Source organism: Meriones unguiculatus, chromosome 10 (genome assembly GCF_030254825.1).
Source record: "Meriones unguiculatus strain TT.TT164.6M chromosome 10, Bangor_MerUng_6.1, whole genome shotgun sequence".
Classification (NCBI taxonomy): domain Eukaryota; kingdom Metazoa; phylum Chordata; class Mammalia; order Rodentia; family Muridae; genus Meriones; species Meriones unguiculatus.
This window is the reverse complement of record NC_083358.1, coordinates 38,450,227-38,457,007: the sequence shown is the minus strand read 5'-3', so window position 1 is coordinate 38,457,007 and position 6,781 is coordinate 38,450,227.

Sequence of the window (6,781 nt, the reverse complement as noted above, 5' to 3'; positions counted from 1 at the left end):
GGAGCCTTAAGTTGGTTTTCCTATTGGCCAAAGTCATTTTCATTCCTTCCATACCAAACCACCTCCGAGTTAGCTGTAACTTTTAGAGTGCATTACCCTAATCAATAACAAAGAACATGGCAAATGAAGGCAGCATATTCTAAAACAGGAGCCGGGAAGCTATAGCTCCTAGGCCAAATGGCGTCTTATAGTGCATAGCTCGAGAACAAACACTTTAAGGACCTCTGGAATTCTGTAAGCAATCCTCTAAGACAGCAAAGAATATAGGGCAGGTGCTATATATGGCTCAAAATTTTAAAGCAAATTTCCCTTTTTAAAAACTAAGGGAGAATTTCTCTCTCTGTCTCTGTCTCTCTGTGTGCCTGTGTATGTGTGTGTATGTGTGCGTGTGTGTGTATGTGTGCGTGTGTGTGCATGTGTGTGTGTGTGTGTGTATGTGTGTGTGTTGTGTGTATGTATGTATGACTCAAAGGTCAGAGGCATTGGTTTCTCTGGAGCTGGAATCACAGGCAGTTGTGAGCCTCCTGTCCTGCATCCTGGGTGCTGAACTCGTCTTCTTGCAAGAGCAGTGTGAACTCAACTTTGAGCTATTTCTTCAGCCCCAATATGGCTCAATTTTTAAAACTGCATATAAGTTGACTAAGTTTTATAGACTTTGAATGTGGTTAATTTTGATGAGTAATATTCTTATTTATTGTCAAGCTTCTTATTTCAAAAAAAATAAAAAGTAAAAAAGAAAGAAAACGTAACTACTTATAATGTAAGTGCAGAAAAGTCTGCTGTTATCTAGAGAATTAGGTAGTAGCTGATCCTGTTATCTCTTCACTGGGACTTCCAACACTGGCAGCCGGGGCCTGAGAGATGGCCTAGCAGTTAGGTGTCTTTGTTGTACGGTGCATGTGCTTCTGGGCTCAGCACACATGAGACTGATACTTGTTCAGAAAGCTTCAGTGTTAGGGTATTTAGAGTTCAGTGTGAGAATATTCGAGTCACCCGGTTTCCTTTGTCTTCACACTAGGTATAGATCTGAGCTCCACAAACATCTGGGGACTCAAGGGCTTTGTGGGAACTAACTGATCTTCAGAAAGCCGGAGCCCAGTGAAGCTTGGTAAGTTTGTGGACCTTGGTGTTGAGAACTGCTTAGCTCATCCTGGAGATTGGAGGCAGGAGACAGGGCTGGAGACACTGAATCTGGACCATTAAACTGAAAATATCCCTGAGGAATGAGTGGATTGCTTCCTTGAGTTGGTGGCTGGAGACAGGAAATTCCCTAGAAATTTTCCTGACTCAGTTATGGACCTCAACTCCAAAGCGCAGACTAAAGAGAAAGGGTGGCGCACGCCCGGCCAAAGCACTGCTGATCTGACGGAAGTCTGCATGGAACCTTGCTGTGATGGGCACAGTAATCATTTTTGAGCTCTGATTTCTTCCTTTGTAAACTAGAAACCATGCTGTCATCATTGCAACACCATTGAGAATCCTTATAGGGAGAGTGTGTTAGACTCAGGTAGAGTGGCCTGTTGTCCTGTGTTGAGGTCTATGAATTTTACCTTGTATTCTTCACTTTGCTTAATGTTAAAAATCCAAGTATGAGATGAAGCACAGTAATGCAACCAGCAGGGAAATTACATCAATGGAGTTGTGTGGGCAGTATAATGACAGAGTTGAAAGGTAAGATGGCTGAGAGGGTTAAGGTGCTTGCTGCCATGCCTGATAACCTGAGTTCCATCCTTGGGACTAACAAGGTGGAAGGGGAAAAGTGACTCCTGCAAACTGTCCTTTGATCTCCTCATGTGCGCTGTGGTACTTACATGCCCACACACATATACACACAAACTAAATCAATGTAATTAAAATCATTTAAATTCATTGGAAAGTTGTTTGGTTCTTTGGGAGAGCAAGCCTTCTTTCCTGAAATTAAGGAGCCGTGTGCTCTGTTGCATATTCGGAGGCTCTGGCTCATTTTCAGCTGACCTCCATGGGCCCTTTGGCAGCAGCTTTGTCCCAAGGAAGAGCAGAGCAGCAGTGGGAGAGTCATTGGCTCCTCAGTGGCCTTGGGTAGGAGACAGAGCAGTGGGCTGCTTACCAAAGCTTTCCTTTGACGGTACATTTCCATCTCTTATAAGCGACCACACTTACGGGTTTGCTCATGGTGAGTTTGCCAGTCTTTTGTCTCAGCTCTGAGGCTTGAGACCTGGGTTGAGTTCACATTTCCCCTGTTACTTTGCTGGAATTTTCTCTGTGTTGAAAATTCCAACACAGAGAAATTGGGATCTGGGTCCCAGTTGGCCCACTTGTCCTTCAACACTTCTGGCCACATAGGAACTGTTCATTCCCTTAGGTGTTCTATCCTCATGTCCTGCTCCCTTGTCCAGCACAGTTCTGAGCATCTGGCTGACGGCTACTAAGTAGCTGTCAATTAATAGTTCAGTGATGTGAGAGCTCACATGTGCACTCTTTTACAAAAGATTTACTTATTTACGTATATGAATGTTGTGTTTGCACATATGCCTGCATGACAGAAGAGGGCATCAGATCCCTTTATAGATGGTTGTGAGCCACCATGTGGCTGCTGGGAATTAAATTTAGGACCTCTGGATGAACAACCAGTGATCTTAACCACTTTGCTATCTCTCCAGTTCCTCAGGTACTCTTTTAACAAATTATTTATTTAAAAAAATTATAGAATACATGTACGGAAACTGCCCTGAACATACTGTGAGATTTTCTTAGACAGCCTGGCCAGCTGTAAGAAGTAAGGCTGCATTGCTCTCATTCTACATGGTACAGAATTTCTTCAGCTTCAAATATCCAGTCCACAGGACAGGGATGAGATCCCATCCCTGAGCAAACACACTGGGTGCTGTAGCTGGACTTCAGGCTACTTTATGGGGTTTATCTTCCTATCTCACTATGCCACCCTTATCCTTTCCAACCCCCAATACTAGGTAGGGCAGAAAGAAGGCTACAGGGAAAAAAGGGTCTTGATATCATTAGACTACTTCCTGCTGATGAGGGATGTTGAGTTCCTTGCAGCAAGTTTGATCCTCACAGTCAGTTTTCAGGATATCTCTACCTAGTGAACAGCAAACAGCAACAGCAGCAACCAGCAGGGGCGGCAGGGGCAGCAGGGGCAGCAGCAGCCATGGCCTCTCTTGGTGCTCTAACATTTGTATACTCTCTGAAGAGTCCCCAGAATTCCAAAACATAAACTATTCACAGCCGGCCAAATCATGTCCCTGCCAGAGCACAAGACAGCTTATAGTTAGCTGCTGTGGACAATCTGAAGCAGCCCCACACCCCATACCTGATATTAAGAAAAAAACAATTCACATAACATTTCTATGTTTTTTTAAAACCAAAATTCTTGTTCCTGGGCACCAGTATGCCCATTCAAACCATAGCTAGCCATCTTGTAGCATGGCCAGCCCTGCAATGGCTGAGGCAAGGGCATGGCTCCACTCGCACTCACAAAGCCTAGCTAAATGGTGAAGCAGTCACAACAAGATCTTGAGTTTAACTACATTTGATGTCAGAGCCTCAGATTTCCAGAGACAGAAAAGGAAATCTCTGCCTTGCATCACCGAGCTCTTTATGGACAGAATAATGTTAGTGTAATGGAAGTTCTGGTCAGCAGACCATCAGACCCCTTGCACAACAGAGCTGCATTGGGATGTAGTAACCATTATTGCAAAGACAAGGTGGGAACAGATTTTACAATACTTTTCATAGCAAAATTCATAATAAAGTAAACTCCATTTGTTAAATTAATTCCTCTTGAATGGATCACAAATTCTAAGTATTGAGAATGAAATTAATAGCCCAGAGATTATTTTATGCCTCGGCTGATTGAAAAGTTAGATGTTTATTCAGTATGCACATAGTTTGCTATCTCCTGAGTAAAATGATACAATATGTTTGGACAAGTGTATAATTGCACACATATGAACATATGTACACACACACACACACATATATTACACATCTCTCTATATCCTTTCTCTTTGTAGTATAGATGGCAAAGCAAGATTCTATTCAGCAAAGGAATTCTGTCTAGAATAACCAGTTTCTCTGTCTGAGTAAGAAATAAACCAGCCCAATAGAACAGAAAATGGATAACCATCCTGAATTCTATTTGCGTGTTTGAATAGGTCAAGCCTCCTCACTAGTGAGGCTATAAAGAACCAATAGTCATATTTGCTATAGGAGAAACACGTGTGAAAGACACAATAAGACGTGACTATCTGTCCATCAAAACGGCAAACCCCAACAAAATCTGTCCATACCAAATGTTGTGTTTGTGGGTGGGGCATACTGGGAGCAGATAGCACGTGGCAGTCATGCTGCAGGAGTGCCAGATGACTGGAAAAGTGACTGTGCTGAGAATTCCTCCCACAGTGTTGTAAGTCCTCAAAGTAGCCTAAGCTATTGCCTGCCCCTGACACTTTCTTTCATTAAAAAAATGAAAAAAAGACTTTTAGGTGCATGTGCGTGCATGTGTGTGGGGGTAGGAGGGGTTGTATATGTGAGAGCAGGTATCCATTGAGACCAGAGTTCCAGGTGGAACTGGAGTTCCAGGTGGCTGTGAGCTGCCTGTCATGGGTGCTGGGAACTGAACTCCTGTCCTCTGTGAGAGCAGCATGTAGTCTGTACCACTGAGGCCTCTCTCTGACTCCCTGACCTCTCATTATGAAAAGCAAAAAAATAAGTATTCTGATACATAATCAGACAAACGAGCCTCTGTCTAAGGTAATGTTGGGTCAGGTTTTCTATTATTAACAGCTGATTATATTCCTAATTTACTCAGAGATACAAATCATTGACAACCCTGAACTCTTCCTACTCTGACTTTTCAGCTTCTTCCAAATGGAAAAACTATTTCTTGAGGTTCCTTGACCATCTCCATCTCTTTGCCTCCTAGTCTCAGCCTGAGAACAATCTAAATTGTAGTGCAGCAGCTGGCAAGATGGTGCAGAGAGGGACAGGATTCAGTTCCCAGCACCCACATATGGTAGCTCACAGCTGCTTATAACTCCATTCCCTGGGAACCACCATCTGCTTCCGTCTTCTGAAGGCACCCCATGTACATACAAGCCTGCTTACATACATGTGGACACACACACACACACACACACACACACACACATTCACAGTCTTGAAGTTGATGAGATTCATCTACTCAGCGGCTGGAAGGACCCAAGTTTGGTTGACTGCACCCATATCAGGTGGCTTACAAACAGCGCTGGGATTCCAGTTCCAGATAATCTAACAACCTCAGTGGGCACTGGCATGAACAGAAATAAATCCTTAAAATAACTGTCCTCTGAAAGATCCCCAGCAGAGGATCAGAGCAGATGCTGAGACTCACAGCCAAACCTTGGGCAGACGCTGGGAGTAGTATGGAAGAGTAAGAAGATAAAAGGAATCAGAGGGGACAGGAGCTCCATAAGGAGACCAACAAAGCCAACTAATCTCTGGGCCCAGGAGGACCTGCAGAGACTGCACCAACTGAGGACCATGCATAAAGAGGACCTAGACTCTCTGCTCAGATGTAGCCGGTAATCAGTTCAGCCTCCATGTAGGTTCCCTAGTAAGGGGAGCTGGGGCTGTCTCTGACATGGACTCTGTTGCTTTTTTTTTGATCAATTCCCCCTGTCAGGGCAGCCTAGCCAAGCTTCAGAGGAAGAAGATGCAGACAGTCCTAATGAGACTTGATAGGGTCAGATGGTAGGAGAGGAGAGCTCCTCCTTTCTGTGGACTAGGGGAGAGGAATGGGGGGGGGGGAAGAGTGAGAGGAGGATGGGCCAGGAAGAGACGAGGGAGGGGGTTACAATAAGGATGTAAAGTGAATAAATTGTAAAAAATAAATTAAAGGAAAAAAGAAAAGAGCTATTCCTGCTCCTGCAGAGGACCCAGGCTTGGTTCCCAGCATCCACATGGCAGCTCACAAACATCTGGGGCCCTATGATCTGGGGTATTCCTGCCCTCTTCTGACCTTTGCTGGTTCCTGCATGCATATGGTTCATAGACACACAGTTGGGCACAGAGACACATACACATAAAACAAATGTATGTATTTTTAAAATAAGCAGGAAATTTAAAATATAAAATAAAATCTTAAAAATTTATACTGCAGTGCCTTATAACACACTCCATCCTAACTCATTTTAGACTATTTGCATGTCCCTGGACTATACACTCACACACACACACACACACACACACACACACACACACACACACACTGGTGGAAAGTGTAGAAAAAGCTCAAGGGATCAAGAGGCAGAGGAAAGAGCCTGAATTCCCATCCATGAGTAACACATAATGAGTGTTGCACAAACACCTCTCATTCCTTCTCTGAGCATGTAAAAGGCAAATGTGCAAGGGCAAACCCATGTTCCCCAAATTCCCCAGTCACTGCTGTGGCCTCAGTGCCAGGTCTGTGTGATGGACTGTGGGGAGAGGTTGGGGCCAAAGCAGGTGTGCAACCTCACTCAGGGCTCTCATCTCTGCTGTGTGACCTTTGACCTATTTGTAGCCTGGTTTCCTTATCTCATGGCTATACTGTAGAACAATAGGTCTACCCTTAGGGCAATTTTCAGTATCAAATGTGTTCACATATAAAGAAGCTTGTAAAATCGGTGCCTGCGTAAGCATGAGGAAGGAGGAAATCCTAGGAGTCCAAATATGTCCAAGGGGTGATTGGTCAGCATTGTTTTTAACAGTGAAGCCGAAACAGGGGACAATTGTTGTCAGGGAGTCATGGAAGAGGCATTCAGAA